This window comes from Chiloscyllium punctatum, chromosome 20, assembly GCF_047496795.1.
Source record: "Chiloscyllium punctatum isolate Juve2018m chromosome 20, sChiPun1.3, whole genome shotgun sequence".
NCBI classification, from domain to species: Eukaryota; Metazoa; Chordata; class Chondrichthyes; order Orectolobiformes; family Hemiscylliidae; genus Chiloscyllium; species Chiloscyllium punctatum.
Genome location: NC_092758.1, coordinates 86,851,680 through 86,874,574, shown reverse-complemented (window position 1 = coordinate 86,874,574; position 22,895 = coordinate 86,851,680). Strand labels below are relative to the sequence as shown.

At 44.9% G+C, this 22,895-nt stretch overlaps 1 protein-coding gene across 1 annotated transcript in view; it reads left to right on the top strand.

Moving 5' to 3' along the window:
* Positions 1-22,895, top strand: part of LOC140492241 (slit homolog 3 protein-like) — a 670,939-nt gene that overhangs the window by 55,034 nt on the left and 593,010 nt on the right. The gene's annotated exons all lie outside the window — the stretch shown is intronic.

The following is a 22,895-nucleotide window of genomic DNA, read 5'->3' as shown; positions in this document are numbered from 1 at the left end:
CACCAACAGGCACACTCCGAGCTGAGGATGCAGATTTTAAGCATTTTGCAAAGAAACCAGAAGGAACATGGGAAGACTATTATTTCACATGGTGAGCTGTTATGGTTGATTTCTGCTACCCGAGAGTGTGGTGGAAGCAGGATTGGTTGTATCTTTCAGAGCAGATTGGGTGAAAGTTCAAAGGGGAAACATTGCAGGGTTTACGATAAAAGAGTCCAGAAGTCAGACTAACTGGTTGTAGACCTCTCAAAGAGCCAGCATGGACTTGGTTGGCTGAATGATCTCCTGGTTAGCTCTCTGATTCTAGGATTCTTTCTCCCATTGGTAAAGAGACCACCTCTCAAGCCATTTAGTTTCTGGAACTGTTCCTTAAAACTGATCACATTTTTCCAAGTTTGGTGCTCGGTCTGACAGCTTTGTGAAGATGCCCTGATTAGTTCAAGAATACTGCATTCAGCTCTGGTCTCCCTGCTTACAGGAAGGATGTTGTGAAACCTTTACAAGGATGTTGCTGGGTTTGGAGGGTTTGAGCTATAGGGAAAGACTGAATAGGCTGGGGCTATTTTCCCTGGAGCGTCGGAGGGTGAGGAGTGGCCTTATAGAGGTTTATAAAATCACGTAGGGGGCATGGATGGGGTAAATAGATAAAGTTTTCTTTTCCCTGGGGTTGGGGTAGTCGAAAGCTTAGAGGGCATAGGTTTAAGGTTTACAACATTTAAAAGGCAACTGGATGGGTATATGAATAAGAAGGATCTAGAGAGATATGGACCAAATGCTGGCAAATGGGACTAGATTAATTTAGGATATCTGGTCAGCATGTTTAGGATATGTGGTTGGCATGAACAAGTTGGACTGAAGGGTCTGTTTCCATTCTGTACAACTCTATGACTCTAATGAGTTAACATATTTGGAAGGGGTTGAGTAAGCAGTTTTAAAGACTTAATAGATAATGTTGCCTGTATCTCCCAATGCTATTGACCAATATTAAATGTTGGACAATCGAGACGTGGTGGGAGATTATGTGGCAGTAATTCAGTGTAACAACGAAATCACTCCCAGCCATTTGTTATCAATTCTAATATATAATGTCTATTTAACAGGCGAACCTCAATTATCTGCCCTAATGGAATAGATCTCCTCTTGACAGATCATGCAAATTGGCAGATAATTGAGTCCACTTTACATAGGTTGGCAGAGTGAATTATTTTCAGTTTCCGACTGTTCTGTTTAGATTGCTTAATCACGTCCTCAGTATCGTTTTCCATTTTCAACATTCTTGTGGAAGAGAAGTACCAGCAATCTAAGACACCTCGGTCTTGCAGACCTGAGGCTTGAATTCCCACAGGTCTTTGAACTTAACACCAGATATCAGGGGTGCAAGGTTAATAAATTCGATCAGGTACTGGACATCCAAGTAACAGCTTTGTATCCCGTGGGATCAAGAGCCCAGAGTCTGTGAAAATCAATTCAAAACGCTCAATTGCAAAACTAAGCTTGTACTTTGACTGGCCTCGCAACTCCCTCAGAAACTCTGACAAATAATTGAAAGTGTAGATAAAAGCAGTATGGATAATTGAAGTTTCTCTGCACTTAATTCCTTAATATTCACAATTTCATTGTGCTGCTTTATTTCCTTCTGTGTGACAGGAATGATGAGATATAGATAACAGGATAATAAATATTAACATTAGCAGGGAAACCAATAGTGTATAGTAAAACTACAGCAGCGATGGAGACATATGGCCAAAACAAATGGCAAACAATACAATTTTCTGTAGATAATGTCAAGATTATCATCTAAATTAAGTTGTTAAATGCTGTATAGTTACTCAATGTATTATAATTAGTACATGTTAAGGTACTGTAGGCAGTACATTACGCTATTCAGCATAAAATGATCATGTTGGAGACTATGTACACATTCCCGTCTGTGGTTCTCAGATTTAAACTGAATTATTGGAATGTACATATCAAACAATATGAAATTACTAAATTTCTATAAAATTACAGCAGCTGTTTGAGCTATTTTGTGTTTATTGACTTTATATTCACATTATTCAAAACAATTTAATCAATTGCCATTAGCTGATCCTCAATGTGAGGCAGTAGTTAGCACCATTGCCTCACGGCGCCAGGGACCCAGGTTCGATTCCAGCCTCGAGTGACCATCAGTGTGGAGTGTGCACATTTTCCCTGTATCTGTGTGGGTTTCCTCTCACAATCCAAAGGTTAGATGGATTGGCCATGGGAAATTCATGGTTACAGGGACAGTGTGGATCTGGGAGGGATGCTCTTCAAAGGGTTGGTGTGGACTTGATGGGGTGATTGACCTGCTTCCACATTGTGAGGAATTCTTTGTGATGTTACTTGCTATAATTAGTCCTTGTTTCTTTTGAAGGCCAGATGAACTTTCACACGTGTTTAGCTTTAGAATCAGCCATTCAGAACTCTGAAAAACAAATTATCTGGTATTTATAATGGCTGAACATTCAAAGCAGTGCTCATTGGAGATGATAGAACCCCTCTGATTTTTATTTCATTGGATGAAAAACAAATATATCAGGCAGGTGATCAAGTGGGTTACTGTTCATGTCCCTCAAATCAGTATGAGCCACTTGATGGGAGATATATTCTTGCTGGATATCACAATCACATTTCTATCATCCTTCAAATGTTACAACACAGATATCACACTCAAATTGCCACTGTTTGCCATAGATGCAAAACCAATCTTTAAAAAAAAGTAACTTTAAAGCTTATTAACTTGGAGCCGACAGTTAACCTTTTAGTAATACCAGTAATTAACAAGCTATTTAATTGTCTGTAATTATTTATTTGGATCACATTCCCACACATAGACTTCAACTGTGGCATTAACAGCAGGTGCTAGGTGACCATTGTAAACAACCGCAATATACCATTTCAATATATACCATGCGTATATATACCATAATATACACCATAAATTTCAAACCAATTATAATATCGCATCAGCAACAGTTAAGCAGAAAAATAAGAGCTCTTTCAGACTCTCAAGCCTTCAGCCATTCGCTAAGATCATAGCCTCCACACGTGTGTGTGTGTGTGTGTGTGTGTGCATGTGTGTGTGTGTACGTGTGTGTACGTGTGCGTGTGTAAGTACATGTGTGTGTGCGCGTACGTGTTTGCCTGTGCGTGTGTGTGTGTGTGTGTGCATATATAATCTGTACCTTGTATATCCATTGCACACCCACTTTATTGACTCAAGCATATTCATAAAGCAGCAATTGTAAAGATGAGAATGTGATGGATCAACAATCATCATTTGATCAAAAAAATGAAAAGATATTTCCCTAAACTCAGAATGATTCACGGAAATTCAAGAGCGAGGTCATATGACAGTAGCAAAGGATTGTAGCAGGAACTTCATAGAAATGTGGACAATAGGAACCGCAGTGGAAAATTGTGTCTTTGAGCCTTCTTCATCAAATCAATACCCTGTTCCTGCCTTCCACCTTTGATCCCTTTAGCCATAAGAACTTTATCTAACTCTTTCTTGAAAGCATTCAATGTTTAGGCATCCACTGCTTTCTGTGGCAGAGATAGTCCACAGCCTCACTGCTTTCTGTGGCAGAGATAGTCCACAGCCTCACTGCTTTCTGTGGCAGAGATAGTCCACAGCCTCACTGCTTTCTGAGTGAAGAAATATCTCCAACTCTCAGTCCTAGCTGGCTTACCCCCATATACTTAGACAGTTCTAGACTCCCTGGTCATCAGGAACATCCTTCTGGTGTTTGCTCTGTGTAATCCCAGTAGAATTTTATAGGTTTTTATGAGATCCCTCCCCTCAACTCAGCTTTCTAAACTCCAGTGAATGTCACCCAAACTGAACCAGTCTCTCTTTATATGTCAGTCCTGGGAAACCGTGTGAAAAACCTTTATTCCATTCCCCCTTTAGTCCATCTATTGTCCATACACCACTCCATCCTTCCTCAGATAAGGAGACCAGAACTGCACACAATACACCAGGCGTGGTCTAACCAAGCCCCTGTAGAATTGCGCCAAGACCTCCCTGCTGCTGTGCTCGTATCCTCACACAATGATAGCCAACAAGTCTTTGGCCTTCTTCTCCGCCTTTTGCACTTCAGCGAGTGGTGTACAAGGGCATGCAGAGTTGGTTGCACCTCTCCCTTTCCCAGTCTCTCACCGTTCGGATAATCATCTGCCTTCCTGTTTTCACTGCCTCCTCGCATTTCTCCCGCTGCAATTTGGGCAACCAGTCAGTGAAAACCCTCTGCCTGCGCTTGTCTGAGGTGACCACTGTTACTGTGATCAACTGGGACTTCCTGATACCTCCTCCCACACCCCTACAGAAATCCCTAGCGGTGGTACGGAGCTCAGGTTGTTGTAAAGTCTTTATAGGGCAGCAGGTATGTCGTAAATTAGTTCCTTTTTCACTGATTAAGTTTGACTGCCCAGCCATGAAGCTGGGCGGTCTAGTTTGAAACTGTTTTGGAAATTTGCAAAGTGTGTACTGCTGGTTGAGCAGCTCTAAGGTTCTATTTATTTAATGATGCTTGCTCTCTTTGTCTGTCTCTGTGGGGTTGAAGTTTCGCCCAGCCTGACTGTACCTCATCTGCTCGTTCAGTCTGCACATCGTTTACAAGAAGCACTCAGCGGATTGGCCTGGGAGTGCGAGCTGTCAACACCGAATCTCTGTTATGCTGCAAGGAGCCGGCTGGAGCAGCAGAACTGCCTGGCTGTGTTAAATTGTGAATTAGTCAGACAGCAGCATGGAGCTGTGCTGGGAACATTGTGCACAGGTTTTGTAGCTGCTCAGGAGACAAAACGGATTTCTTATCGATGTGTGTCAGTCTTTGAGTATAGAGATGTACAGCATGGAAACATCTTCGATCCAACTTGTCCATGCCGACCAGATATCCCAACCCAATCTAGTCCCATGTGCCATATCCCATATCCCTCCAAACCCTTCCTATTCATATACCCACCCAGATTCCTTTTAAATGTTGCAATTGAACCAGCCTCCACCACTTCCCCAGGCAGCTCATTCCATACACGCACCATCCTCTGCATGAAAACGTTGCCCCTTAACTCCCTTTTATATCTTTCCCCTCTCACCTAAACCGATGCCCTCTAGTTCTGCCTTCCCCCACCCCAGGGAAATGATCTTGTCTATTTACCCTACCCAAGTCCCTCATGATTGTATCAACCTCTATAAAGTCACCCCTCAGCCTTCGGCGCTCCAGGGGAAGACAACCCCAGTCTATTCAGCCTCTCCCTACAGCTTAAATCCTCCAACCCTGGTAAAAGTGTTCAAAATTGCATTTCGTTCTGAGGAAAAACACGCATGTATGTTTAATTAAACCCATTTTTTTAAAAAAACCTACTCATTCACAGGATGAGAGCATCACTGTCTAGGCCAGCATTTATTGCCCATCCCTGATAGCCCAGAGGGCAGTTAGGAGTCAACCATGTTGCTGTGGGTCTGCTGTGGCATTTGGTGTCTTTTTATAGGCTAGGAATATGGGTGAATGACCCATGAATTAGAAATAAGCAGATGTTGATGTGAGTACATTTATCAATGTGTTCTGAATACCTAATTCAGATGTTTTAGAACACAACTTCTAGTTTTAGGAACTGAAGAGTTTTGCTGTTGATTAAAGGTGGGGGCAGGTTTGAGAGCACAATTCTGATGTCAGTACAATACAAACAGGCTTGTGGTTAATTAGGCTTAAAAGTGAACCTATGTTTATCTTTCAAGGTCAGAGAGAGAGCTATAAAAGCTTCTTCAATGCTTGACCCTTCTTTAAAGCTTGTGAAGAGCCCCCGACGGGTTTTGCAGTCGGAGATTTAGATAGTGCATGTGGTTTTGAGATGAAAGAAGCTTTGCAAATATGCCTTTTTCTTTCCCCCCCTTTGGAGGAGTTAGAGTCTGCAGAAAGGGTAATCACACCCATTAAGTGAGATAAATCATCGTATGTTTTACAAAATCGAAGTCAGTTGGCGAGGTGGGAGGGGGTGGTTGGATTTATGGAGCCTGAAAGAATGGAGGGACAACAGAATTAGATGGAAAAACAGTTTGATTTTGTGGATTAGATTTGGGATAAAGTCAAGGAAACATTAGTGGTAGGCCAAGACACACACTGGCCCCTGGTGAGTTTTCAACTTCTAATATATTTGCATGTCAATGTGCACTCAATGAGGGCATGGTGGCTCAGTGGTTAGCCAGGGACCTGGGTTCAATCCCAACCTTGGGTGACTGTTTGTGTGGTGTTTACACATTCTCCCTGTATCTGCATGGGTTTCCTCTGGGTGTTCCTATTTCCTCCCACAGTAGAAAGATATGTAGGTAAGGTGGATTGGCTGTGCTAAATTACCCCATAGTGTCCAGGGAGGTGCAGGCTATGTGGATTAGGTGAGGGTTACAAGAATTAAGTGGGATGCTCTTCAGAGGGTTGGTGTGGACCTGAGGGGCCAAATGGCCTGTTTCCATAATCTATGGCTTCTATGACATTAAACTTTTCATAATTACTTATCAGGATAAAGTCGGTGAAGCATACAAACCACCTGTCCCCTGACTGTTTGAATATTTGCAGACAGCAAGCAGTCTTGTAAGGTTGTGTCTCACGTCAGTGGTCTTCCTTGTTGTATTTTGTCATGATGTGGAGGTGCCGGTGTTGGATTGGGGTGGGCAAGGTCAGAATTCACACAACACCAGGTTATAGTCCAACAGGTTTATTTGAACTCACAAACTTTCGGAGCACAGCCCTTCATCAGGTGACTATGCCTGTCGATTTCACCTGACAGTCACTCCGAAACCTTGTGTGATTTCAAATAAACCTTTTGGACTGTAACCTGGTGTCGTATGACTTCTGACTTTGTATCTTGTGGCACAAGCAGTGTTGGGATCATCAAGGGTCAGTCAGTTGTAAGGGGGTTGAGGAGAATGGAGTGTAGGGTCGGAGGCTTGGAAGAGTAAGAAGGGAAGAGCCTGGTGTCCTGGGGGTTTGGGTCGAGCCATCAATCCAGGTAAGAAAACAAGGGGCCTTAAACGTGCTGTTAGTACAAAAAGCAGGTCCATCTCTCGGTCTTGGCTAAAAGAATGCATACAGGGCTTTTGAATTCATCTGCTCTCGCTCTCTCTGCACCTTCCCTGCAGCTGTAACACTGTATTCCTTGCTCAGTCCTATCACCTTTGTATGCTATGATCTGCCTGTACTGCACACAAACCAAAACTTTTCACTGTACCTCGGTACATGTGACAGTAATAAATCAAATCAAATGAAAAAAAATTACTTCCTGCTGAGTCTGATCTCATCCTTTACCTTACACAGAATGGAGGGCAAACTGAAATGCCAATTCAGCCTTTCCCCAGTTCCCTCCCTAAGGGCATTGTGGGTCCACCTGCAGCACATGCCACCTTCTCAAGGGGTAACTAGGGACGGGTAATAACCCAGCCAGCGATGGCCACATCCAACAATTGAGTAAAAAGATTCGTAACATAGGTTCAGCAGTCTGAGTCTTGGGTTCCAGGTTTGTTGCATGAGGAGCGATTTGACTTGTCCTCACTGGGAGTTTCGAAGAATGAGAGGGGAACGTATTCAACTCTGACAGGGCTGGGCAGACTGGATGCAGAGATGACATTTCCCCAGCCAGAACAAGTGATCCCAATCTCAGCATACCTTGTCTGAGACGAGAAGGAATTTATTCGCCATGTATAGAATTCACCACCCTGTAAGGCTACAGATGCAAAGTCAGTAATTATATTGAAGAAAGAAATATAGAAGCCACGGCAGTCATCGGACCCCTACAGTGTGGAAACAGGCTATTGGCCCACACTGACTCTCCAAAGAGTATCCCACCCAGACCCACTCCCCTACCCTATTACTTCTACATTTCCACTGACTAACGCATCTATCCTAAACGTCCCTGAACACTGTGGGCAATTTAACATGGGCAGTTGACCGACATTGCACATCTTTGGACTGTGGGAGGAAACCGGTGCATCCAGAGGAAATCCCACACAGACAGTCGCCCGAGGCTGGAATCAAACCCAGGTCCCTGGTGCTGTGAGGCAGCAGTGCTAACCACTGAGTCAGTCAAGAGGTATGGAGAGAGAGTGGAAATATGGTGTTGACAGAGAGAATCAGTTACTATCACGTGGATTGGAGGTATAGGCTCAGTTACCTGAATCACCTCGCTAGCCTGGCTCCAATTTTCTGTTGTCTGAAGGATGTTGGAAATCAGAAGTAAAAGGAGGAGAAGTACTACATATAGTTCTGGTTTGGAAAGGGTTCCAAAAAGATTTACAAGGATGTTACTGGGACTGGAGGATCTGAGTTATAAGGAGAGGCTGGGACTGTTTTTTCCTTGGAGCGATGGAGGTTGAGGGGTGACCTTACAGAGGTTTATAAAATCATGATAAGGTGAATAGCCAAGGTCTTTCCCCAAAGATAGGGTTAAGGTGAGAGGGGAAGTATTTAAAAGAGACCTGAGGGGCAACTTTGTCACACAGAAGGTGGTGCATGTATTGAATGAACAGCCAAAGGAAGTGGTGGAGGCGGTCTCAATTACAACATTCAAAAGACTTTTGGATAGGTCCATGAATAGAGGAAAATGAGGACTGCCGATGCTGGAGATCAGAGTCAAAAAGTATGGTGCTGGAAAAGCACAGCAGGTCAGGCAGCATCCAAGGAGCAGGAGAATCGATGTTTCAGCATGAGGCCTTATCAAGAATGAGGCTTATGAGCCAAGGGAGCTGAGAGAAGGTAGCTGAGACATGAAAAGGAATGGTTGAGATGGATATGGATCAAACGCAGGCAAGTGGGACCAGTGTAGTTTGGGACACCTAGTCAGCATGAACTGGCTGGACCGAAGGGTCTGTTTCCGGGCTGTATGATTCTAAGTACTTCGAAAAATGCAACAGGTTCTGGTAGCATCATCAGAGAGAGTGTCAACGCTTGAAGATGGATCATACTGGACTTGTATCATTACCTCTGTTTCTCTTTTCATTGATACCACAAGTCCAGCTGAGTACTTCCAGAAGTTTCTATTTCTGTATCACCAAGTGTTAATCACTTTGAGATGGTACAGAGCAAGATGTGTTTCAGAATGAGAAAAATAGGTTGTGAGGGAAGGTTAAGGAGGTTAGATCTGCTTTCCCTGGGGATAAAGAAGACTCAGATGTGATCCAAGATTTTGTAAAGAGCTGATAAACTGATCCAGGCTCTGTGAAAAATAAACTTTTCACCATGGGAGTGAAGTCCAAACTATATATAAGTTGTGGTAAACTCAAAATAGAATCCAAATGTTTACTTGGAAAATTGTCAAGGCTGATGGGAAACAATTTTCTCCAGACATTGGTAAACTTTGCTTGGAATCAATCCAATTACAAAAGGTAATTTATATGTTAATTCTCTGATCAACCATGCAAATGAAGTTATAATTTCCAGTCATGATTAAGTGAAAGAACCAGTCTCTGGGAATATTTGAGAAGGAAGGCAACAATTTCGATCCATTATCACCTCGTCAAGGCATAAGGGTCAGCTTTCTCTTGTAGAAATCTGTACATCTAGATCTGCAGTCCCCTATTAATCTTAACACTCACACTAACCAAAAGGAACTCGATAAAGAGTAATTGACCATCAAAGTCTTCCGAAGAATTTATCAAGAAAATTAGCAAATAATTTGCAAAAATGTTATGTTTACTGATTTACAAAAACCATGTGTGTTTTTCCTGGGGCTGCCAGAATTCTTAAAAAGACAACTGAAAATGTTGGAAATATTCACCTGGGATTGGTAGTGCTTGTGAAGAGAGAAACAAAGCGCTGAATCTTACATTTTCTTTAGTTCAGTAAAGTTTTGTGGAGCAGTTTTTGCAACAATGTCAAGCGAGTTTTCTCACTTGATCTTACGTAACTCGATGCAATAAGTACCATTCCTGTCCTTTTGGTCAGTATCCCATCCAATTTCCACCCAAATATCCTTCTTCAACCAATGTGCCACTGACCAGAGATTCCAGACGACTTGACCGGCACCCCTCACTTCAGCGCCATGTTTAAAATGCAAATGTGTGCCCCCCCGCCGTATGAGAAAGGTCAAAGTTCTTCTTTGCTCTGCTGGTCTAAGTCCCACCATCTTCTCTCCGATATCCCACGCTCACTCTGCCTTTGGCTGCTGTGCCCATCTCCCACCAAGGCTCACGGTCAGCTCCTCTCACCATTCCTGCAGCATTTCCCCAACCCCCGAAACCACTAACCCCGCATGCCCTCTGTGCTGCCCACCTACTCACTCTGGACACCTCCCCACCTTCACCAACAGCAATAACTGTGCCACCCGCTTCCGTATTCCGAGATACCTCCCTCTCTCTTTCCAGGACCAAAACAGCCCACAATAGGGGACGAAGGGTCAAGATGGGTGGTGTGCCATCCATTATTCAGCCTATTGAAGGAGGAGTCTAGATTAGAGTGGTGCTGGAAAAGCGCAGCAGGTTAGGCAGCATCCGTGGAGCAGGAAAATTGACGTTTCGGGCAAAAGCCCTTCATCAGGATTCCTGATGAAGAGTATTTGCCTAAAACATTGATTTTCCTGCTCCTCAGATACTGCCTGACCTGCTGTGCTTTTCCAGCACTACTCTAATCTGACTCTGGTTTCCAGCATCTGCAGTCCTCATTTTTGCCTTATTGAAGGAGGATCCAGACTCCGACTGCCCTGAGCAAGACTGCTAAAAGAGGCTGCCTTTGACTTACTGTGCCCGAGTGAAGACTGATTTCCCCCCTTGACCAGACTGACACGTGGTCACAACTGTAGCAAGCTTCCTGGCTTTGTGTCTGTGCTAGAGGTGGCTTGGTAAACAGTAGTAAAGTAAGACAGAGTCTGGTCATGGAGACATAGAGTCATAGAGATGTACAGCACGGAAACAGACCCTTTGGTCCAACTTGTCCATGCTGACCAGATATCCCAACCCAGTCAAGTCCCACTTGCCAGCACCGGCCCATATCCCTCCAAACCCTTCGTATTCAGATACCTTGGACAGTCCAAGCGGTAGCTTTGAGATGCAAAAGAATCCTGTAAGTGGGTTGGAGATGTGCCTTGGAGCTGGCTGGCACATGTCAGATGCCAGTGTCCTTGGATGTGGGGTGCATAAGGCCAGTGCCCATGCGCTGAGATGTTGGTGTTCAACAGGAAGCTCTTGTGGAGCAAGTGGTGAGCTGAAGACCCCCACCCCCCAAAAAAAACACATTCCACTTCCAAGTTTTCCCAATGGTGACTTGGTGTGGACGAGGTTGGTGAGGCTGCATCCAGAAGATTAATGGGGCCAGTCATGTTCTATGCAAGAATGACCATTAGTTGGGAACCTATTGTTCCCGGCGAGGACCTCACCACACCACTTGGGAAAACCGTGAAAAACACGTCAAGTCAACCTCACCATTGGGATAACCCTCACCAAATCTTGATGACCCCTTCCATCACTTTATTGGTCAGGTTGGGTTTGTCCCGCTTTTTATGTACAGGACATACTTGGGCAATTTTCCACATGATTTCTGATGAAGGGCTTTTGCCTGAAACGTCAATTTTCCTGTTGCTTGGATGCTGCCTGATGTGCTGTGCTTTGCCAGCACCACTCTAATCTTGACAATTTTCCACATTGTCAGGGAGATGCCAGTGTTGTAACTGTATTGGAACAGCCTGGCTGTTTCAGCCACAAATCTTCCCGAAGCTCACGTCCCTCAGATTCTGGTCAAAATTAATGTCTTTGAGTCTTTCATCAGATTTTGGCTGCTTTGTAAGTTTAACTTGTCTGGGCAGATCATGAGTAAGCTTGGCTATTGCTTTACTCAATCCACAATAACTTTGATATGGGTCATTCATCACGTTACTTCTGTTACAGGTAGCTCTTCTTCAACACGGTGGTAGCGTTCTTGTGCAACCCCGTGTGAGAGAAAAGCCCACTTGAGAAACAGTGCTTAAAGTGTTGGCGACATCGTCGCGTTACAGCCAGCGCAGGGTTTCAAAGTTCGTGCCCTTCCCAATTCCTCAATCGCGTTACAGCAGGTTCGTGCAGACGGCACGTACGTTGTGGCAGGACGACCCATATTTTAGAGACACTTGATTTTCAGACAAGTCAGTTCAGGGTGGCTCAGTGGTTGGCAGTGCTGCCATACAGTACCAGGGACCCAATTTCGATTCCAGCCTCGGCCGACTGTCTGCGTGGAGTTTGCACATTCTCCCCTTGAGGTTCCATCTCAAAGATGTTCAGGTTAGGGTGGATGGTCTGTCCAGGTTAGGGTGGGTGGTCTGTCCAGGTTAGGGTGAAGTGGATTCCTCACTGACGTTGCGGTCACGATTTTGCACCCTGAAGGCTGCAGGGCAATGGTCCTACCCACTCTGCCCTACAGCGATGAAGCTTTCCATGTGCACACTGCGTTACTTGAACTCTCCTTCTAAGTTTCTGGAAAGCGCTGGCTGGTATGCTGTACATAGGGCTATAACCGAGAAGGTTACAACAGAGGGGAATCTGGCTTTGTGGTTGGAAAGCTGGGCACTCACTTAGCAGATTGCACCTTCTACGAAGAGGTGAGCTCCTGTGACTGCCAAAGGATGTGCAATGAGGGAATTTTTTTTTGACTCAGGTTGTCAGGAAGCTCCCTCAGGAACGCTTTATCTGCCACACTGATTTCTTTTAAAACTTCCAAGCTTAATCAGTGGCAGAAATTAAATCCTGAATCAGTAGCTCAGATGGTCCAATCCCCCCAGCGCAGATTGAGACTATTTGGCCGATTGAATCTGTGCCATCCCACCCGGATTCAACCCTAGCCCCAGAACCCTGTATTTCCCATGCTTGGCCAATCTACTGAACCTGCATATCCCTGGACACTATGGGATGACATGGTGACTCAGTGACTAGCTGCTGCCTCACAGTGCCAGAAACCTGGGCTTGATTCCAGCCTCGGGTGACTTTCTGTATGGAGTTTGCACATTCTCCCCGTATCTGCGTGGGTTTCCTCCGGGTACTCTGGTTACCTCCCACAGTCCAAAGATGTCCAGATTAGGGTGGATTGGTTGTACTAATTGGCTTAGAGTGTTCAGGGATGTGTAGGTTAGATGCATTAGTCAGGGGCAAATGTAGAGTAATAGGCTAGATGAATGGGTGGGTTACTCTTTGGAGGGTCGGTGTGGACTTGTTGGGGGAAATGACCTGTTTCCACATTGTAGGGATTGTATGACTCTATGATTATGGGGGAAGTTAGTGTGTCAGCGCTCTGAAAGCTAGTGCTTCCAAATAAACCTGTTGGACTATAACCTGGTGTTGTATGATTTTTAACAGAAATAAAATGGTACACTTGATTGCAGGTTTGATTGTCTTGTTCAACAGAAGAATAATTAGACTGTGAAATTGGAGGGGGAGTGTGGTTGAGAATACTTTTGAGATGCAGTTTGATTTAATTAAACTGCAGAGAAAAGAATGATTATGCTGAAGTAGCACATTGTGTGCCCAGCGAAATGACTTTGACGAGAATACAGGTGGAAATCTTCTGTTTTTTTAACAAAGATCCAAGCATCAGGTCAGCAGAGTCCTGCCAGGTATCATACAACAGCAACTTGTGGGAGAAGTGAAGTTACTGAATCTTCCAAGGATCTAATTATTTCTTTGCAATGTTTTACAGTTTGCAGATCTGGAACAAAAGTTAAAAAAAAGGTGGGGAAATGTTCAACCTACATTCTTATGTTAAAATGCAAAGCCTCTAATTGGACCAAACACAAGCTTGGAGATGGGAAATGGCTCTGAAGGATAATTTTCTAATCCATGACTGGCCAGATCTGCTGTTATCTTGACAAATGGAGCAGGTAGGAGAGCTGAGGGTCACAGCCTCAGGGTCTGAGTGTATATCCAAAAGGACATCCTTCTGATCTGCTCTGTGTATTGGCAACTGTTCAAGAATCTGAGGCAGAATGTCCTCTTCACATCAGCTGTAATACACAGAACCGTGCTCCCCTGGCGGCTGTGTGGTAATCTGCTTACTCCATTCTCAGCTCCGTCCCAATGCAGCCCATTAGAGTCACAGAGAGGTCCAGGACAGAAACAGCGCAACTCGACCATGCTGACCAGATATCCTAACCTAATCTCGTCCCATTTGCCAGCACTTGCCCCATATCCCTCTAAGCCCTTCCTATTTATATATCCATCCAGGTGCCTTTTAAATGTTGTAATTGTACCAGCCTCCACCACTTCCTTTGGCAGCTCATTCCATACACGTACCACCCTCTGTGTGAAAACGCTGCCTCTTAGGTCCGTGCAGGGCGGCACGGTAGCTCAGTGGTTAGCACTGCTGCCTTACAGCACCAGGGACCCGGGTTTGATTCCCACCTCGGGCAATTGTCTGTTTTGAGATTGCACATTCTCCCCATGTCTGCGTGGGTTTCCTCCAGATGCTCCGGTTTCCTCCCACGGTCCAAAGATGTGCAGGTTAGGTGAATTGGCCAAGTTAAACTGCCCGTAGTGTTAGGTGCATTACTCAGGGTAAATACTGTATAGGGGAATGGGTCTAGGTGGGTTACTCTTCAGAGGGTCGGTGTTGACTTGTTGGGCCGAAGGGCCTGTTTCCACACTGTAGGGAATCTAATCTAAATCTTTCATCTCTCACCTTAAACTTACCCACTCCAGTTTTGGACTCTCCAACCCTGGGGAAAAGACCTTGACTATTCACCTTGTGTATGCCATTAAAATATGAATAATAAGTAATTAACGGGCAGTCAGTTGGAGGTATAAGGTGGTTCCCCCTGCCTCTGAGAGACTATATATTTTATGTATTTTCATAGACAAAGATGCAGCACAGACACTTGGAGCTTTGTAAAACCCAATTAATTTATTAAGTACTTAAACGAATAACACACGCTTTTAATTCTAGAAGTAGCTCAATCACTGTCTTTCACTACCCTGGGTTCTCTAACTAACCCCAAACTCTCAAAGCTGGACAGAATCCTTCTCAACACCGTCACCACGTCTCCTGACGTAGGGTACCTCCTGCAGAGTTATTCTTTAAAGTTCTGCTAAAAATCAAGGATTTTCTGGGTGTTTTATATACAGGTCTTTATACACAGTGCGCCATATTTGGAATTGTCTGTAGGCAAAACCATTCCCGAATGATTTGTCCTTATTTGGTAGTTACTGATTTCCCGCAATCATGGCTCTGAGGAATGACTCAGTGTAATTCCACTCACATCACGGCCCATTGTAAAGCCTGTTATCAGTTCCTGTTATCTTCAGTCTTATCCAACAGTAGCTTGTCAGCAAGCAGGTCACCCCGCCCTACAACAGCCTCCATGGTATACTGTGGCTTGTTCTGATAACATAATGCAGCCTCTCAACAGCTCCAGAAGTGGGTCAGTTAGCTCTGTTGACTGGATGGCTGCTTTGCAACGCAGAATGGGTTCAGTTCTGACATCGGCTGAGGTTACCATGGAAGACTCACCTTCCAAACCCCTCCCCTCACCTGAGGTGTGGTGACCCTCAGGTAAAACTCCCACTAGTTGTCACTCTTCAATGAGAGAGTAGCCCTATAGTCCAGTAGGTAGGAGTTGCGAAGTCATGTTGAGGTTGGACAGGATGCTGGTGACAGCTCCTCTGGAATAATACATCCAGTTCTGGTCGCCCTGTTATAGGAAGGATATTATTAAGTTGGAGAGGGTTTGGAAGAGATTTACAAGTATCATGCTGGGTATGGAAGATTTTAGTTATGAAGAAAGGTTGGATAGGCTGGGGCTTTTTTCACTGAAACATAGAAAGCTGAGAGGTGACCTGATAGAAGTTCATAAAATAATGAGAGGTACAGATAGAGCTGGTGGTAGTTGCCTTTTCCCCAAGATGGGGCATTTCAAGACCAGGGGGCACAAATCTTTCGGTGAGAAGAGAGAGATTTTAAAAAGACATGGGAAGCAAATGTTTTACACAGATGGTGGTTCGCATGTGGAATGAACTTTCTGAGGAAGTGGTGGATGCAGGTACAATTACAACGTTTAAATGTCATTTGGATGGATACATGGAATAGGAAAGGTTTTGAGGGATAATGGGTCAGGAGCAGGCAAGTGGGACGAGTTTAGTTTGGGATTATGGTTGACACGGACTGGTTGGACCGAATGGTCTGTTTCCGTGCTGGATATGACTATGACTCTCTGACTGCAGTGAGCCTACATCATTGCTGACCTCAGCCACGAATCTGGTGACAAATTTGCAAGGGTTTCTGCACCTATTCGCGAATCAGGGATGTTTGATTGGAGTGTAACCAAACCAGAAATTGCCGGAGAAACTCAGCAGGTCTGGCAACTTCTGAGGAGAGAAAGCAACATTTTGAGTCAAGTGACCCTGCCTCAGAACCTGATTGGGTTTTAGATGGGTGTATGGTCACATAGACCGGTGATTTTGTTTCCTGTACGCACTGATGTATTAAATGCAAAAACATTCCGGATAGCTGTTGTCACTCATAGCAGAGGATGGGTATGTGGAGAAAACAGATTAGATTATTTGCAGTGTGGAAACAGGCCCTTCAGCCCAACAAGGCCACACTGACCTGCCAAAGCACAACCTACCCAGAACCATTCCCCTACATTTACCCCTTCACCTCACACTACTGGCAATTTAGCATGGCCAATTCACCTAACCTGCACATCTTTGGACTGTGGGAGGAAACCGGAGCAAACCCATGCAGACACGGGGAGAATGTGCAAACTCCACACAGTCAGTTGCCTGAAGCGGGAATTGAACCCGGGTTTCTGGGAGGCAGCAGTGCTAACCCACTGTGCCACCGTGCCGCCCAAAGGGTTGGTAGAAATAACGCTGATTCTATTGGAAGTAATCTTTCAACATTGGCTGCAGTTGGAATGAAATGAGCAAGCACTCCGAGTTCACAGCCCTGTCTTGCTCATGATCTTACTGTTACAGAGAGTATTGAAAGGACCTTTACACAGCATTGACTGAAATGTCACAGCTCACCTCTGCAGTGTGAGACAGATTTGCAATAAGTCTGGAACAAACCGAAGATGGTGGCTGCCTTTTCGGGGAGGGGAGCTGATGCACTGGGACGCTGACAAGGCTACAGAAAGTCAAATAGTTTTCAAGGCATTGCAAAACCGTGAAAGTAATGCTTGTTGCTTTTCTTAAGAGTCACATGAATCTTGAGATTGTATTATAGGTGAACAGCACATGATTACCAGCTTACATTGTCAGAGATGTTTTCAAAGATATTTGTTGAATTGGATGCTATTTTTAACAAAAAAAATATTCTTTTTTTCATTTCACGCTCTTTCCTGGTTCACCTTTATCAGGCGCTGAGTAGACAGAAACACCAGACCTGAGTCTTTGTGCTGAGCAGGTGGAATATTGGTCTAGATTTTCCGATGATCCAGTCATTATTTCAGTGTAGATGGGAGTCATGCATGGGGACCCTGGGAAACTGAAGTTGGGCAATTCCTCTGCGCTTGGAACCCTCTCTAATTAAGGAAAAGAGTTACTCAGGTAAAGTTGGCCTATGAAAAGCTTCGCCCAACTCCTGGATAACTTCTCAACGGACCTCGTTATTCCCCCTCACACTCTTGCAGACCCCTTTCTCAGCAATCCTTCTCCTGCCACAGAAACCAATCCGACACTCTCTCTGTTGTCCTGTCAAGATCCCCCTTCCCCAACTCTGAACACCACAACCCACTCCCCCCCCCGACTAGAAACAACCTACCCTGCCCTTCACACTCATCCCAGACCCCCCTGAATCAAACCTGAGACCTCGCCAAGGGACCCAGCTTGACCACTTCTCCTGCCAATGCTAGACCGAACCTGACAGCCTACTCTGCCCCTCCCCTAGCCATCGCTGTAACCCATCCCAAACTCACGGTACCTGATACCCACACTGCGGAATCAAGGCCCGGTGTGGACTGAAACCAAGGTCTCCCTCACTATCGCCATCTACTGCTGGAGGCCCTGTTAGCAGTTGTGGGCAAGAGTTGCATGTGAGAATGGACAATGGGAAATGAATTTATGTTCTCATTACCCATTAGCACTTGCCTCCAAAAGGTTCCAACGCTTCAAATGCAGGTGGCCATTTTGTGACAGCAACTTACAACAAAATAGCTAGATGCTCAGTTAATTCATCCTCAGTGGAGCTGGCTGTTGTGAGTACAGGCCAGAGTAAGGAAGAAATAGCAGGTTGTCGGAGGAAAGTAAAATCTGGGCATTAAAAATATCCAAATTGTCGAACTCAAAACTGGTAATTTAATCTGACAGAGCACCCCAAATGTCGGGATTATGGCCTCCATTTCAGGCAGATCGTACAATAGAGATGACCAGCTCAGAAACAGACCCTTCGATCCAACTTGTCCATGTTGACCAGGTATCCGAAATTAATTCGCAGGTAAAGGGATGGCTGGAAATGGGAAACCTTCAGAAATGAGATAATGAGAGTCCAGAGACAGTATATTCCTGTCAGGGTGAAAGGAAAGGCTGGTAGGTATAGGGAATGCTGGATGACGAGAGAAAGTGAGGGTTCGGTTAAGATAAAGGAGGAAGCATTTGTAAGGAGAGATCAAGTGAATCCTTAGAAGAGTATAAAAGCAGGAGGAGTATATTTAAGAGGAAAATCAGTTGGACAAACAGGGGACATGAGATAGCTTTGGCAAATGGAGTTAAGGAGAATCCAAAGGGTTTTTACAAATACATTAAGGACAAAAAGTTAACTAGAGAGAGAATAGGGCCTCTCAAAGATCAGCAAGGCGGCCTTTGTGTGGAGCCGCAGGAGATGGATGAGATACTAAATGAGTATTTTGCATCAATGTTTACTGTGGAAAAGGACGTGGAATGTGGGGAAATATGTGGTGACATCTTGAAAAATGTCCATATTACAGAGGAGGAAGTGCTGAATGTCTTGAAACACATAGAGGTGGATCAATCCCCTGGACCCGATTAGGTGTACCCTAGAACTCTGTGGGAAGCTAGGGAAGTGATTGCTGGGCCCCTTGCTGAGATATTAGTATCATCGATAGTCACAGGTGAGGTGCCAGAAGACTGGAGATTAGCTAATGTGGTGCCACTGTTTAAGAAGGGTGGTAAGGACAAGCCAGGGAACTATAGACCAGTGAGCCTGACATCAGTGATAGGTAGGTTGTTGGAGGGAATCCTGAGGGACAGGATGTACATGTATTTGGAAAGGTAAGGATTGATTAAGGATAGTCAACATGGCTTTGTGCATGGGAAACCATTTCTCACAAACTTGATTGAGGTTTGAATTGAATTTATTGGCACGTGTACTGAGGCACAGTGAAAAGCTTTGTCTTGCAAGCAATACAGGCAGATCACAGAGTTAAGTAGCATAGATAAGTAAATAAGAGATAAATAGCGGCAAAAACAAAACACGGGTGCAGCCGAGTCCATTCAGTATTCTAACTACAGTCGGGTAGAAACTGTTTTGAAACCGGCTGGTGCGTGTGTTCAGGTTTCTGTACCTTCTCCCCGATGGTAGAGATTGTAGAAAAGCATTGCCAGGGTGGGATGGATCTTTGAGAATGCTGGCGGCCTTTCCTTGATAGCGGGCCTGGTAGATGGATTCTATAGATGGGAGGTTGGCCTTTATGATTGTCTGGGCCGAGTTCACCACTCTCTGTAACCGGCTCCGATCTTGAATGGTACAGTTGCCATACCAGGTGGTGATACATCCAGACAGAGTGCTCTCGATGGTGTACCTATAAAAGTTAGGCGAAAGTGAGAACTGCAGATCAGAGTCAGGATCCGAGTGGTGCTGGAAAAACACAGCAGGTCAGGCAGCATCCGAGGATCAGGAATATCGACGTTTCGGGCAGGAGCCCTTCAGCAGGAATTCTTTTAGATTACTTACAGTGTGGAAACAGGCCCTTCGGCCCAACAAGTCCACACCGCCCCGCCGAAGCGTAACCCACCCATACCCCTACCCCTACATCTATATCTACCCCTTACCTAACACTACGGGCAATTTAGCATGGCCAATTCACCTGACCTGCACATCTTTGGACTGTGGGAGGAAACCGGAGCACCCGGAGGAAACCCACGCAGACACGGGGAGAACGTGCAAACTCCACACAGTCAGTCGCCTGAGGCAGGAATTCTTGATGAAGGGCTCCTGCCCGAAACATCTATTTTCCTGCTCCTTGGATCCTGCCTGATCTGCTGTGCTTTTCCAGCACCTCTCTAATCTTGGCACCAATAAAAGTTGGCAAGGGTATTTGCCGTCATGCCAAATTTTCTCAGCTGCCTGAGGAAGAAGAGACATTGTTGGGCCTTTGTAACCAGTACGTCCACATGAAGAGTCCAAGAAAGTTTGTTGTTGATGACCACTCCCAGGAGCTAAAGTAACGAAGAGGATTGATGAGGGCAGAGCTGTGGGTGTGATCTATATGGACTTCAGTAAGGCGTTCAACAAGGTTCCGCATGGGAGATTAGTTAGCAAGGTTAGATATTATGGAATACAGGGAGAATTAGCCATTTGGATACAGAACTGACTCAAAGGTAGAAGACAGAAGGTGGTGGTGGAGGGTTGTTTTTCAGACTGGAGGCCTGTGACCAGTGGAATGCCAAAAAGGTCGTGCTGGTTCCACTACTTTTCGTCATTTCTACTAATGGATATGAACATAGGAGGTGTAGTTAGTAAATTTGCAGATGACACCAAAATTGGAGATGTAGTAGACAGTGAAGATGGTTACCTCAGATTACAACGGGATCTTGATCAGATGGGCCAATGGGCTGAGGAGTGGCAGATGGAGTTTAATTTAGATAAATGTATTTTGGGAAAGCAAATCTTAGCAGACCATAAACACTTAATGGAAAGGTCTGAGGGGGTGTTGCTGAACAAAGAGACCTTAGAGTAAAGGATCATAGCTCCTTGGAAGTAGAGTCACAGGTAGATAGGATAATGAAGAAGGCGTTTGGTATGCTTTTCTTTATTGGTCAGAGTTTTGAGTACAGGAGTTAGAAGGTCATGTTGAGGCTGTGCAGGACATTGGTTAGGCCACTTTCGGAATATTGAGTGCAATTCTGGTCTCCTTCCTATCGGAAAGATGTTGTGAAACTTGAAAGGGTTCAGAAAAGATTTACAAGGATGTTGCCAGGGTTGAAGGATTTGAGCTATAGGGAGAGGCTGAACAGGCTGGGGCTGTTTTCCCTGGAGTGTTGAAGGCTGAGGAGTGACCTTATCGAGGTTTATAAAATCATGAGGGGTACGGATAGGATAAATAGACAAAGTCTTTTACTTGGGGTGGGGGAGTCCAGAACTAGAGGGCATAGGTTTAGGTTGAGAGGGGAAAGATATAAAAGGGACCTAAGGGGCAACTTTTTAACATAGAAGTTGGTGCATGTATGGAATGAGCTGCCAGAGGAAGTGGTGGAGGCTGGTACAATTGCAACATTTAAAAGGAAGGGTTTAGAGGGATATGGGCCAAGTGCTCACAACTGGGACTAGTTTGAGTTGGGATATCTGGTTGGCATGGATGAGTTGGACCAAAGGGTCTGTTTCCATGCTGTACATATCTATGACTCTATGACTCTGATTTAGACCCATTTGCCAGCATTTGGCCCATATCCCTCCAAAACCCTTCCTATTCATATACCCATCCAGATGCCTTTTAAATGTTGTAATTGTACCAGCCTCCACCACTTCCTCTGGCAGCTCATTCCATACAAGTGCCACCATCTGCATGAAAAAGTTGCCCCTTGGGTCTCTTTTATATCTTTCCCCTCTCCCCCTAAACCTATGCCCTCTAGTTCTGGGCTCCCCCACCCCAGGGAAAAGACTTTGTCTATTTATCTTATCCATGCCCCTCATGATTTTATAAACCTCAATAAAGTCACCTCAGCCTCTGTCGCGCCAGGAAAAACATCCCCAGCCTGTTCAGCCTCTCCCTGTGGCTCAAATCCTCCAACCCTGGCAATGTCCTTGTAAATCTTTTCTGAACCCTTTCATGTTTCACAACATCCTTGCTTTTGGAAGGTGACCAGAACTCCAAAGTGGCCTGACCAATGTCCTGTACAGTTGCAACATGACCTCGCAACCACTATACTCATTGCACTGACCAATAAAGGAAAGCATACTAAATGCCTTCCTCACTATCCTATCTACCTGCAACTCCACTTTCAAAAAGCTATGAACCTGCACACCAAGGTCTCAGGCAGTATTACCCTGTGTTGGATGTCAGTTCCCCGATTATTTCCCAGTAAGTGGTACCTGTTCCATCCAGCCTGTGGTGACTGTCATTGTAAATTCTGTGTACTGAGTGTGGATTAATGCACTTGCTGCCAGTGCCTTGGGAATGTGCAGTAATGAAAGCGTGTCTGATCACATTACTGTACTGTGTCTGTGTCCAATCGTGCCTGTCTGTACCTCTCCTTTAATCAGCCACCTGGGCAAACATTCCTTTGGGATCTGATGTGGTGTAGTGGAACTAAACCAGGAATTGTTGGTGGGAGACAGTGTGGATGCACTCTCTGCTTCACTAATGAGAAAGAATTTCTATCTCAGACGTGCGAAGGACAGGGCATTAGCCGAGTGAAGGCAGTTTGCATTATCTCTTTTTTGTGCAATTTCTCTCGATCACATCAAACATTATAAATGTGGACTGTACAGCAGTAACCTTCTGAAAGGCATCATCTTTCCCCTGGGACAATCGATATCTAGCTGTTTCTGTTCAATTAAATGTGGTAAGAATATGAATTACCTTCAAGTGTTCTCTGAGGATGTGGCTGGGTCTCCCTGTTTTCTTGGGTCTGGACTGGAGAATAGGTGAGGAGGTAAATGAATGAATGGCAGGTGTCTTTGCCCCCAGGTGGGCAATTTCAAGACTAGGGGGCATATTTTTCAGGTGAGAGGAGAAAGATTTAACAAAGACAT